This window comes from Hesperophylax consimilis, chromosome 14 (genome assembly GCF_061612785.1).
Source record: "Hesperophylax consimilis isolate HC1 chromosome 14, BYU_Hcon_1.0, whole genome shotgun sequence".
Lineage (NCBI taxonomy): Eukaryota > Metazoa > Arthropoda > Insecta > Trichoptera > Limnephilidae > Hesperophylax > Hesperophylax consimilis.
This window is the reverse complement of record NC_142849.1, coordinates 11,166,479-11,181,504: the sequence shown is the minus strand read 5'-3', so window position 1 is coordinate 11,181,504 and position 15,026 is coordinate 11,166,479. Positions and strand designations below refer to the sequence as shown.

At 33.0% G+C, this 15,026-nt stretch overlaps 1 protein-coding gene across 4 annotated transcripts in view; it reads right to left on the bottom strand.

Moving 5' to 3' along the window:
- The window catches only part of CASK (peripheral plasma membrane protein CASK), a 665,459-nt gene that overhangs the window by 378,364 nt on the left and 272,069 nt on the right, over positions 1–15,026 (bottom strand). The gene's annotated exons all lie outside the window — the stretch shown is intronic.

Here is a 15,026-nt window from a genome sequence, read left to right as displayed (position 1 = left end):
CCAACCCACCTTACTAATATTACCTAATGTATTGTAATACGAGAGAACGCTTTATTTTTTGAAGAAATTATCACAAATATCTGGGTTGCTTACACAGGTTTCGTGATGCCATTTATGAATATGCACACATTGCACCCAGTCTACTTTTGGTCCTTGCTAATCAAAATAATCTTCAATCACTGCATATACCGCATGCATTTTCCTTATTTTCAGATGGTAGGCTATCAGAGTCGTCCAACACAATTTCTAACTCAGTATCTGAATCACTGCTGCTGTTGTATTTATTGGGTTTAGTTGTCTTCTTTCCAATGCCTTAACCTTTGAGCGATACACTGCTTGCAGCTTTCATCTTTTTCTTTTTTCCGATTCTTACGCATTTACTGGTTTTGTTAATAAGCTCCATTTTTGGTCTCTTACCTAGACGTTTCTGAATAGATATTGCCAAATTATTTCTTATAAGGGCTTGTTGTTAATATGAAAGCTTTCTAAGCACCAAGCGCCTTTTTCAAACATACACTGTTCCAGTGGAGATGGTTCACTAAATCATTTTCAACTGCTTCTGAAAATTAAAACTGTTGGTCATCCTTTGTGTATTATTCTAATCTAGATGCCTCTTTAAAGTCGGTTTTGGAATTTTATAAACACGGGCACATTCATTCAAACCAACAAGTTCATTACGAAACGCAAATATTGCTTGCCTTAGGTCTTCTTGTGTCCATTTGTAATAATGTTTACTATCCGCCATCTAAAATAAATACAAATTTAACTGCAGTCACAATTTATTTTCACTTGTAGCAGCATTGAGTAAGATAAATTGGACCGGTCCGATTTTCCGAACTCACAGTGGTCCAATTAATCGAACTCTTACTTCTTTCAAACAATTTTTTTTATCAAACACAACCTACATATTTGGATATTCAGGTTATTGCGGGCATAAAACTATGAAAATTACCGAGTTTAATATGAAAAGATAGTCAAAAAACGTTAACCATGGTTGCAGTTAAAGACGTATGAAAATTTTCCAAATATTACATCGAAGCAGAGAGATTTCGTTTTGTTCCTGTCACTTTTGTAAATTCTTCTCGAATGTGATGCCGGTCGGTAAGGCAACATTAAAGTTAGCTGCGCAACATTCAGTATTGCCAGGATCAAAATATGTTTTTTAGTTTCGTTAATTTTAAGCTGGTCCAATTTAACGACCGGTCCAATATACCCTACTCTCCCCTACATTTTTTTAATGTGTGACATCTATGGACTTTTCTACAAGTCAAGAATGGATATTTTTATAATTAAAATTTAACAATAAATATTATAACTCAGAGCAAGGCGTCCTTGGTTCAATTGGTAGATACGACAAAATCTTTTTTGATTTTTTTTTTTCAAATTTTCGCTAATCTTGTCTTATTGATTAATTAAAACAGTATTTTTAGTTCTCTCTCGAGCTAGTTTTTAGTAATACTTCCATTGAGATCCGAATTGGATTCTGTGTAGTATATAGAAGGCATTTTAAAGAAAGGAAAGTGTGAACCTGGGAATTTAAGATACCCACTGTGCGTAAGTTAATTGGGCAATACAAAAACTGTTAACCGTTAAACTTGATATTTTGATGATTTTCTTGAAGATGTATATCAAATACAGAATATATGACAGAATGTGCCAAGAATAAAAGCACACAATTTAATGAAAAAAAACAATTGATATCTTGATACCAAAGTTATCACTAAAGTACAAAATTAATTGAAACAATAACAAATAAAATTACTTTCCCTTCTTAGAAAGTACATTACCCTCCAACTATTTAATACAAAAACCACACATTTTATCACATTACAACTGCCGCGAATTACGAATATTAATTTCGGCGAGAGTTTAATTTCATCTAGCTTGAAACTTGTTAGAAGTTGCATGAAGCATGATGGATGATGGTAGAAAACAGTATTTCACAGAACTGATTCTGTCACCAAATGGCTGTAAATCAACAGAAACAGAATTCAAAAATAGCGAAGGATATAATTTAGAGAGCGGAAACGGCAAATGTTTTCAACGTGCGAATGGAGGATCTTCTGACAGGGTGGGACTGAATTTGATATACCGACCTAATCTAACATGGGAAATGAAATATATGACGAATTTTCAATTAACATCTGACAAGCACAAAAATCAGCAATTTTAAATACGTCACGAAAAAATGGTCGATCCAGAATTTAGGTGTTGATAAAAGTTGTAAAAGTGTTGATAAAATTTATTTGTAGACCATCTAAGGGGACGAATTTTAAGAATACTTAGGAATTTTATATGTTGGATAGGTTTGTAAAGATCCACCTAGAGATATTCTTAAAACGGCTAAATGAATCAAAATAAAACTGATCCGAAGAAAATCTGATATTCAAAATTTTATCAAACAAAACAGCCAATATTAGCAAACTTTTCAAACAAATAATGTAATTAAGAGAAGCCTTAAAGTCACAATTCAGTACAGATATTACAAATACAACAAAGTAATGTGATAACCAGTGAGTTTATAAAGATAATTTACTCAAGGTGAAATACAATAAACTAAGACCATTAATCGACAATCTTAATGTAACTTGAGACCCTATACTGGCTCGCAGACTTTTACGTAATAGGTTCATCCCCCATTATACACATCAAAAATATATATTGGAATAATTCAGTGTTAAGAAGACGATGAAGGTTGCCAAAAATTCCCTAAAAATATGACGCCAGCAATGAGATGAGGCAACCATTTTTAACATCACGAACTTTCGTCCGTAACACATATTTTTACTCATATTTACTCGAATTTGGTGTTTTTGGTATTCATCAATAAATTCCACGAATCCCTGTTAAGCGCGTTAACTGCCGTAAGGGTGGAGATAAAGAGCATAGGGTGCTAGCGACCAGATACACCGATTAATCATCGCATTCGGGAATATTCAACGTATTTGCAAGTGATGGGAGTCGTGGAACACCACCCTTAACTACCCCCTAATACCTCCCGCCTACCAGGGGGGCAGCATTGGTAGAGGATGATTGTGGGATGTGTAACGCTGAAGTTATATGGAAATGTTTGGTTAAAGTTATGCGTACAAGATTTAGGAAGATACGTTGGAAATGTTTTATTTAATTGATATTTGATAAAAGAAGAGTGATTGACGACCTTAATGAAACCTAGAAAAGGTTGTCCTTGGCTCCAGATTAAAGGGTCAAAAAACGGCGAGGGTAAATTAACCCTGTTAGCATGAGTTATTTAACTAAATCAAAATGGTTTTTTAGATAAAGAATTCAAACTAATACAGTTATAAATGACACCAGCAGCATTTGATAGTGCGCATGATTAATAACACCAGAAGGAAATACCTACACGGAGAAAACTTCCTGATAAAAATATACTGCCAAGTTATAAACAATTTCTTCGAATTATTCGAATTCCTGTTAAAAACTGTATCGTAGGCCAATAACGAATGAATTGATAGGTATCCTGATAAACTTTAAGCAAAATATTCTTGTTTTGTGACTATGTCCAAACACATTATCAGTCGATACTACTATTTCCTCTTGAAAAAAACCTTTCTGATCAGATCAAGTTTATCATGGTATTTGACTAACAAGGAAGGATAATATAAATAAAAACATCCAAATAAATATCTGGGTTAGGTGAAAATAGTGTCGCTATTTTTCCTTTCTTACTTTGTTTTCTATTCAATTCGAAAACTTATAGATCACGCCTGATTATGGAGGCAATTGAAATCTACAAAAATCCATTTAATATCAAAAGAGACGACGGAGCTAAGCTCAACAGCTCTTGTTATCCGGTAATTGACGGCTACACCAAAGCTAAACGCAAATAACATGTCTAAGTATACTCCAATACCATATAATAATACAATATAAAACCATTGCATTTATACCTTGATACTGGGTACATCTACTCTAACCGCTGTCAATCGGTTTTCTAATTCTAGAATTCGCCACAAGATGGCGCCACTTCCGTTGGCATTTCGCACTTGGATGGGCCCCAGGCTAACATAAATACTCTGCTTTCAGAATTCGCCACAAGATGTCGCCACTTCCGTTGGCATTTCGCACTTGGACGGGCCCAGGCCACAAATAAATAAGCACAAACTCGACAACCAAAATTTACACATCTTCGGATCTACCGGATCTGCCCTGATGATGGACACTGCAACGCTGTCCGAAACGTCGGCTAAAGAAGGAGTTAGCGCAACACGGCATAACACCCCAAAAACAAACAACAAAAATTATACATTTCAATCATAATTTTTGTATGTTTTTAACAAGTTATTTATGTAGAATGACCTCCCGAAATTAGTGCAATTTACATTCGGACAACTGTATATTATAATAAATTGGTATTTTCTGCGATCTTCTCACTAAAAAATTAAAACTTTCATAATAATTCAGGGTTATTATGTGAGGTATATTATGTATCGTATATTCGAGAGAATCGTCGCATTATTTTTTTTTCAATTATATAATTCGAATAAAACACAAAACAATCTCTTTTAGGACTTGATAATATTAATTAGAATGATAGCAATATGATAATAAATATAACAATATTTTTTTTAATTAAAGAAGAAAATAATATTTGATTGTAAAATCATAATTAAGGGAGAATTTACTCCCGATTTCTCAGAAAATGTATTTTAATAGGATGGACACTGTCCCGCGTAGTGCGCGGGGTTACGTGAATTCTGACCAAATATGCTTGCCGTGCAGTGAGCGGGATTCGTCCGGAAAGGGTTTTATTGAGTTCTAAATCACAGTTGAAGGAAGTTCAATGTCTGTGGCTATTTATTAAACTAAAATAAAAAAAATCGGGTGTAAAATCAGCAACGTAAAACTAAGCGTTTTGGAAATTTACGAAAACCCGATAAAAGGTGAAGCGCGTAGCTAAAAACGACTTATGTGGTGGAATAACTAAGGCGTTATCCAATATTGACAATATGAAGTTATGTATCTCCACACTCTCAAATCAATTTACGACCGTGCTAGGACGTCAGATGACCAAAAATAATTGTAACTTATTGGCTGCAGTATATTGAGGAACATTGTCCAGTACTCAGAGGGGAGGCTGTATGTGTATAAAGCCGCAAAGATTAAAGGATTAAGTGAGTGAAGAGCTTCATAGAGGGTCCAAAGTGTACCTAAGGTACAATAAACTATCGTGGAGCTCGTAGAGGACACCGTAATCCCGAAATGGATCACATTTACCGTATGAAATTGAGTAGATAACGTGCTCACTTATCTTTAGAACGTGGGCACTGTTATAAAGATAAAACTGTGTACTTATCTCTTTGTCAATAATATGGTTACGTCATTACTATCTATCGTTCTCTCAGCGGTCGCAAAAGTTGGGCATAACTACTAAGAGTATAACCTTATTTTAAATTTGACTTAAATAGTACCTTTGGCTTTGTAACGAGGCTTGAATATGCCATATACAAGATCTCAGAGGGTAAAGTGTGCTAACTTCAGGATGTCATTCTGCATAGGAGTAAAAAAGGTAAATAATTTTTTTTCTGAAATTACAGTGTTTATCATTCCATTCAAAACATTCAACTTCTTGTCCTAAAAAATTAATTAAAACCTAGGAATTTCGAAATAATGTTTAATGACAAATTTTAAGTTCCTCTGGAGAATATTCTTAATTCAGAAGTGTGATATGTAGAGATTGGTAACCAAAAGTTTTATATATTTACCACATTAATTCTCCAAATATTTAATGGTCGACTAATAAATATAAAAAAGCTTTCTTTAAAAATCTAAAAGACACATTGACTTTACGTTATGCAAGCAAAATTCAAAATTCTTAATTATTATATTTTAACACATTTTATCGGTGGTTTAACTAATCCAAATAAATAATTGCTGGAGTCACCTTTTTCGGTTACTCAAGAAAGAGGATTTTCCATGTTTTAAAATGAAGAATATTATTTAAGCACGAAATTGTAGCAGGTGATTAGGAGATTACACATTTTCAAAAGTTGTGAGATAATCTGTTTTAAACGAACAATACTGCTTTATTCTATTATGTAGGTAGCTACTATTAAAAACTACAATGGAACAGTGTAACCGAGCTAATGTTTAAACGAGGGGTTGTTTCACTTAATTCATTCCACATTAGACACCCTTACCTGAGGTGGAAACACAAATAAATTACCTGCAATCAAGCCGCAGTTTTTTCTGTTGTTTTATCACCAGTGGGTCCCGTGTTGTTGGGACCTTTGTAGTGCTTTAATTTACGAGAGCCGCGGACGCAAATACTGGCGAAAATATGTAAGGAATTTAATTCAATACTAGTGTAATAAATTAGTGGTTGTGAGAGAGCTAAAAACACGCAAAAGGTAGAAAATAAAATTGAAATCCTTGGTTGAATTCGAGGACGATCGCAAATTATTTATTTATTTATTGGTCTGCCAACAAAATAAATTACATAATTATTACAGTAAAAAAATACAATTTCCACATGGTTATAGCGATGATTCCAATTACAGGAAGTAATTGTAATCATCGCTTTAACCAATTGTAACGATAAGTTTTATTTACAAGTAGGTACATTAAACAAAGAAGACCAAAATTAAATATTAGAAAATACATACAAATGTACATACACATTCACATTATACAGTTATTATAAATACATGATACAATAGTTATAAAGTGGTTTTAAGTGAGAAGATCATCAGGTATATATTATATTTATAAGTAAAAGTTCCTTCTGAAGGTAGTGATTGACTGGGGAAAATTATGGAAGTTTCATGATTGAGTGTTAATTATTAAATCAAATCATTTTTGTATTATTACTACGATAACTATCGATCCAAAAGATTTTGGGGTTTCTCAAAAATTTCTGCTTTATTTCAAGATTAATTTGATCAGGTAAAGCTGAATTATACGTTGTTTATTTATATGTTGTTTATGATTTTAAAATTACAAATCATATCTGATGTATGTCTTCTTATAGTCTATGAGACTTCTCTAAAGTGAGTAAGCATTTTAGCATAGTTAAAGCGCCCCTAGACGTTCAATATTATGCTGAATATATTGCACAATAATGCATATTGCTCAATATATTGAGTCAGTCAAAATAGTTGGATATTTATTGTGCAATATAAACTCATCTGATAAATATTGAACCGTCTGTCGGTGATATTGCACAATAATGGTTCGTTTCTGTCTCCGCAGTCAAGCAGTGAACATCATAGTGAGATATTGGTTTACGAATGATAAAATAAGTAAAGAAAAAGAGAGAAAATTTATTGTGGTGTGTATTAAACTATACTTGAGTTTACGAGCTTTGTGGAAAGTTATAACAGTGATTATAGCAATAAAATTAAGAAAAATGAACAGTATGAACGATTCTTTCATCCATCTGAGTTTTTTTCTCCTTCTTTTACAAAACTATGACGAAATCAATTGCCACACATGCTTTACTTTTCGACATGTTGAGTTGTTGATTGTAGAAGTGTCAGTTGTAGACTATATTATTGGACAATAGTATTGCAACGTGTAGCAATATATTGACTATAATATTGAACGTCTAGGGGCTGCTTAAGATACTTCTTACATATTCGTACAAGATTCTGAAGCTATTGAGGTTCTTCAAAGATTTGGTGATTCTAGTAATAAAACCGAGCATTCTATTGGCCTGATTGAAAATGTGTTGGCGATGGTTTTTGAATGTTTGCTTCGAATGAAGTAAGATCTCTAATGGAGTCTAATCGTTTTAATATTCCATCACGGATATTCTGTCGGTATTGATTTTACAAACATGTTTCGTGAACGAGATGACATATATACACCATTGAGACTACGTAAGTAGGTATTTTTGAAAAGTATCGCAGTCAATCCTTTATTGACAGGACGGCTCTATTGCGTTGTAGATTTACAGTTTGTGTAATACATCGCTAAAACTTTTCATTTCATCTGCAAAATATGTTAATCCTGTATAATGTAATGGTTCCATGCTAACTCAACACAGTGACTATTCAACACACCTGTAAAAAGTAATATAAAGTCATTGAAAATCATGAAACAATTTTTTTTTAACATAACTAACTAACTAACTAACCATCACGCCGTTTCCCCGCAGGGGTAGGCAGAGAGGACGGACCGCCAAACAACTCGGTCTTGGCACACACTCTTTGCCTCATTCACATTCATACATCGTCTCATACATACTCTTCTATTATTCTGACTCTTGACATGGCCCGACTCGAGTATCTGATTCACTTGATCGTGCCATGTCTTCCTCGGGCGTCCCCGACTTCTGCTACCATTCGCATTTGCATCATATATCCTCCTTACACTCCTATCTCCGCTCATTCGCTCTACATGCCCAAACCATCTAAGCGTCCCTTTCTTAATCTTACTCATTATGCTTACATCAGTTACTTACATCATTTTTTTAACATAACATAACCTAATCTAACCTAACCTAACCTACTTAACCCACTTAACCTTAACCCATAAAGTTTTTGTTTCATCACTTTCCATGACTTTATATAACTTTTTAAAGATGTGATGAATTATCATTTTGATGATTTATCCGTTCACCCTTTCGTAAAGCCACATAGAAAACTTTGGTTTCGAAACGAGTTGATTATTTTGATAAAATAATGGTGTATACAAAATGATTTATTTGCAACTAGCTATACCCCGTCACGCGTTGCTGTGGTTCAGTCTGTCTGTGCAGATAGAGAAACAATAGCTCGTGTCTCTTTTACGTCCAACGCTGTTTTTGAATGCAACGTTTTGTCAAAATTACAAAGCAATCGTTGAAGAACTTTTGGAGATTTAAAATTTTGAACAAACGAACATCAACATTTTTATTTGTATAGATAAATAGATAGCTGACGTCACAAAGTGAATTTGGAATTATTGCAGAAGTTATTATACTTATACTATTGGCTTTTTTTAAGATACTTTTAAAAATGCTACTGCAAGACCTTTTCCTAATAAATAAAATGGACAGGATGCGAAAATATTATTATTTTGAAAACACGTGTTCCGACTTCCTCATAACATATTAGTGCTTTACTGATAGTTTGTTTTCATTTTTTTAAATCATTCTCTTTTCCCGTTTTTAACAGGAAAACAAATAATTTGACCAGATTCTTAGTAAATTAACAATATTTCATGTCAGTAAGTTTTCTCCGTTTAGGTTTTTTTTTACACGATTTTTCTCAAATAGATCTAAAATGAGTTGAACAAAACAAAAATATTATTTGTAAAATATTTTTTGTGATTGATATGTATAATATAATATAATGAGTTCATGTCAACACCGCATGTCTTGGGTAAAAGGTGGAATTTTGTTTTTTTTTTGTTGGCAATCGCTTAATGTATAAATGGGTAGGTATTTAACGAATCTACATTTCTTCCATACAAATCGACCTAAAATAAACTTCAGCGAAGTTTACAAAAATTGGAAATTGGCAATCACAATTTCCGGAGCAAAATGGCCGCCGGAAATGAAAGAAACGCTCTTGGATATCTCCGTTGAATATTTCGTCTAAAATATTGCAAATGAATTTAAAATTTAGATTTTTTTACATTTTTCGTCCAAGTTGTGTGGTTTTAAAGGATATGTAAGTTATATTGAAAATAAATTAAAAAAAAGTTAAAAAAAACCCTTCACACAACATTCCCAAAGATGAGCCCGAGGGAAAATATTGTCCCCAGGGATTTTTGGAAAAAAGATACGTATTCAAAGGGCATTAAAATTTACTAGAAAAATAATAAATTAAAGATAAAATTTTAACAATTTAAACAATACAAAATTTAAGAACAGGTTGCATTATTTAAATACTGAAGTATATTGTTTCAAAATTATATAGAGCGACATCTATTTCCAGAGTTGGAAAACAATGTACATTCTCATTCCCAATTATGAGAGCATTTTTGCTTAGCGAAGACGCAAACCATTTCCTCTTAGAATACTAGAATTTTCCACAATTTTCCTCGGACAATTCATAAAACTTTGTTGAAAATATCAACAGATGGCTCTTTATGAAAACAAAGGTTTTTCGAAAATTTCGCAATCAGTGAAAGCATTATTAAAAAGAATTGTTGAGAAAGTCATGAAATTTACAATTTATACCTAATATTTATATCTTTTCTGCCTCGTCTCGATGGTATCGTTCGATTACTTCATTTGAACAACATTTTTTCTTAAAAATTATTAATCAATGAAAATATGGCGTTTCGTTTAATGTTTCAAGCTCATTATAGAGATGACATTTTGAACTGAATACATTTTATGTTGTTTTGAAATGAAACACATTCTGCTTCAGAATACACGAATATTGAATAGTTCATCCTAATAATGTAATACAACACCATATTTTATACATAACACTACACAAATCTTGAAATTTTTGTCCCAATGAATTTGAAACTGTATTTTATGTTTTTTTAGAAAGGTATTTTGAAGGTGCAGGTTCAATTCACGTGGGCGGCATTCATTTTTTCTCGGAAGATTTTTTCAATTTATATTTGTGTGTCAGGGTAATATTTATTGCTTATAATAATTTGTTATCCTTTGTGCCTTGCATAAAACCTTGCCTGTTGTAAAAAGTTTACATTTAAATAAATAAAATATTTTGACTTGTCAAATATTTTATTTATTTGAAGTTATCATACATCTCGACGTCAAGTAATGAGAAAATAAGTATTTAACGATACCTTTCCTACAAACATAAAGTTAATTGTTTTCAGGTGAAAAAAAAATCAAAAAGCAAAAATTGTTTATTGAATTACTAGTATTTATTGAATAATTTGGCGGTTAAAAATAAGCCGACGTAGCACAGTGGTTCCGTGCACCTGACAATATTTTATCCATTACACTACACCAATCTCGATTTGTTCGTCCCAATAATGGAATGTCCGCGCGCAGGAGATAATACTGCCAAGTCATAAATGTAACAAACTGTGGTCCGGGGATCAGAGGTCCAGGAGCGGAGAACGGGAGAGGAGGTTAAAGATTAATGATAAGGCAGATACTGACGGCGCCGAGGGCGAAAGGAATGGGTCAACCCCCACCGAGAGAGGAGATAAAACTGACCCACGTGTAGTACAAATTTCTATGCCTGTATGTTAATTTTGGGGGGGTTTTTTATCATTTCAAAGTAGCTACTTCAGATTGGGATATTTTGAAATATTAGTTATAAGTGATGGTTGACGGATCTTTTTTTATTTTCCAAACAACTTGAGCCAGTGTAGTTTTTTTGATTGAAATACAAACTAGCTTGCGGAGAAATGGGGGTGAGAACCCGACGTATCTGTCTACTTGACAACAGACTGGACAGTATTAATAGTTTTGATTGCAATCTTTCACAGCCGACAAAAATCCAATGAGTGTTTTTTTAATACGTCGTATTCAATTTTAATGAATAGTCTAAGAAAAAAGAATAATCGAAAAAACATTTCATTGTTACAATAATTACAGCAAAAGCAAATGAGGTTATTTTTAATTGGTTGACATTTTGAAAACACACAAAGAGCTCAGGTACATTTTGTGCAAAAGTAATTTTCCATGTCGCAAATTGTCCTAATAACCGTATAATTTGATGTTTATTTTTTTTTATTCCTTTAGATTTACACACAGTACAATATGATACAAGATATAATTAAAATATTTTTAGTGATTATAGATTATTGTACCTTATCAGGTCGAAATTATTGGTTCCTAAGTAGGCATATTACCCGTTCCAAGGAACCAAAATATGTGAAAGTAAGTGTGTGATTTGTCTATGTCTATAGTATATCTCATTAATGTTTTAATTTGTGATGTTTAATCGTTACAATCTTATGATAGAATCGAACTTGAGCTGTTGTGTATGTTTCAGTTGTGTATGAGCAATAATTAGAATAGTGGAAGATACATATAGTGTGTGATTAGTCTATGTCTATACTATGTCTATTTATTATGTGACGTTTTTTGACATTTTTTCAGATTCAATTCAATTGTAAGATTGTCAATGTGATAATTCCACTTAAGATGATTGTCTATTATAACACCTAGGTACTTGATGTTTTTCACACATTCAAGATCTTCACAATTGTAGTTAGGTTCAGTATTATACGAGTTACATTAATGATTGTGTGTTTTTATCGTGTATGTTGTACTAGGTTGTTCCTATTTGGTTTTAGAAGTGTTCAGTGTTAGTTAGATGTTCTAGAACGTTTCTGTCTTAGTCTTTTAATTTGGGTTAGATCATTAACCTTATTAATTATTTTAAAACTTATAAACGCCTTCTTTTTTAGTGAGATTTACATAGGAATACAGAGTAAAAACATACAGTTTTATACGTATCTAAGCTTGAGGACAATAATTTCCCTCAGGGCCTATGCTATTTTACTATGGAGGTTTTTTTTTAGGAAAAAAAGGAGAAAAAGATCTGGAAAGGAAAAATGTAGTGACGGGTTTTTGAATTCTTCACTCCCACTGCAGTGCAAGGCAATGGGTCATGAGAGTCCTGTTGGAGAGATAAAAATATCTCTCTTAGCAGGTCTCTCCAAATCTGGCCCGCCACACATTAGGTGGGCAGACGCATCCGCTGCAAAGACCCAGACAATCTTCACCCCATGAACCCGGGCACCCCTGCTAATTCACCAAGCGTACCGAACCACTCGCGGTGACCTATGGCAGAGGTGTTGGTTATCCAACGAATGATTCCGGGGCGGGAGTACCGATACCCGCCTCCCAAATAGACAGCCTGAACATCCTTAGTTACAATCTTTTGTGTTTATTTACTCATAATTTTAAGATGTCCTCTGACTCAGCATAATTATTTCTCTCGACCAGTATTCTGGGCAGTGAGGAATACATTATATGGTAGTTAGTCCCAGAATTTATGCACTGAAATAAATCGCAACTTCCTGGTGTAATCCAAAAGTTCATCAATGCAAGCAATTCTGGACAATTAACCTTTTCAAACATCCAACATTTCAAAGTTTAAATATTAAATCGATAAAACAGAAATGTTGATGTCATGTTGTGAGTGCTAGTGCCTTATAAACAATAAAACTGGAAAATTACGCATTCAATATTTTTTTAACTAACTCTGGATATCCGTATCCAACGAATAACACGAAAAAAAATTTTTTGGTTGAAAGTAGTCACTTTTTGGTAAGGCAATTGCAATGAAAAAAAACAATAATAACTATGTTTACAACAGAAAGGTTTGGTTTAACACAAGCATCATCACAGTACAAATTAAAGTTTTTAAAATAACATTGGGTTTGCTCTAATGTACAGGGTTTTCCAATAAGAGGTGTTATTTTGAATAGCCCGCTATTTCGGTAGATGTTACTTTTGAAGCTGTAATTTTTTGACATTTGACAAGTAGAAACTACGTTATTAATAAAAATGGAACGATACACGCTTCAAAAACGCATTGAAATTATCAAAAGTTCATTTGAGTTAATCAAATGCAAATCATCTTGAGTTATGAGGCGAATTTCCACCTCGGTGGCTTCGTCAACAAGCAAAATTGTCGCATCTGGGGCTTGGAAAACCTAAGAGTTATTGTTGAAAAGCCTCTCTATCCTCAACGTGTGACTGTTTGGTGCATTTTATGGTCCGGCGGAGTCAAAGGACCTTACTTTTTCGAAAATGAGGCTGGAGCAACAGTTACGGTGAATGGATTGCGCTATCGAGAGATGATTAATGATTTTTTTATGGCCGGAATTGGATGGTATTATTCTGGACAACGTTTACTTTCAACAAAACGGCGCTACGTGCCACACAAGCAATGGAACCATTAGTCTTTTATGATTGAATATCAAAATTACACCTCTTATTTGAAAACCCTGTACATACCACTCGAGCGATTCTTGGCATATTATGCCAAGTTCGCAAAAACGTTTTGAGCGATCGATTGCCATAATGTGCCAAATTTATAGAACCTAAAAATATTGGATAGGCGGTGAAATCTATGTGGAATCATTGGCTTTAACCGCAGTAAGCAGTTTCATATGTTTCAATATTAATATTTTGAGGAAAATTATTGATTCAATAATATGTTAAATTACACAAATCACTAAAGTGAGACAAAACATAACATAGAATAAAGGAACGGCGAGATAGTATGAAATAAATAACACAAAATCTAACCTAAATTTTTTTTAATGTAATACTTTCTCACTGTTCCTTTCTTATAAAGTTATAATTATTTTATTTCACACAAAAAACATACGATTTGTAAAGGTTTCCTCCCACACGTAATCAGTTGATTAAAATGTGTTGAATTAAAAGCAGAGGCGTTAATGTATTATCTGAGAGAGAATTATTTAGGGTAAGTAGTTTTAAAACAACGTGGTTTTACTCAGAGATTATATTATATATAAGTCGATACCGTAATAATAGTTTTATAATTTTTATATTTTGGTTTTAAACTTAAGAAATTCATTTTTACGAAATTCGTGAGAAAGTGCAATATTATATATGCAAAATAATAATGCAAATTTTAAACATTATTATTAGAAAAGTTCTAGGTAAATTATTTCTACCCTTTTGTTAACTTATCGGGAGACGTTTAAATTAAATGATGTGTAAGAGAACTCAACTAATAACAAAAACTTTATGGCCGATTTTATTTTTTGCGAGATTGTTGATAATAGAAGAAAATAGTAAAATAAAGGGGGAAAATTTCCATTTTTATTTTCAAACATTAATTTCGGTTGTCAAACATTCCCGGGTTACGAATAACCTGACAATATTTGAAAATTTCCTACTACCACCACAGAAAGCGGAAAATGTTGCTTGTGTTGTGATGGAGGACTTAGCTAGCCAAGGAATTGAACACACTACGCCTGGGTGGGACCCAAGCACGATGTCAACTTGGCCACCGACCGGTCATATTCCTGCGTATTCGTACGTAATGTATGCAACGTAATATACCTAATTAAAATTATTCACGTTCAATGAATATTTTTTTAATTTTCAAAACTGGAACTGATAAGTATAAACCGTACATATATAGGAAAAGCGATAA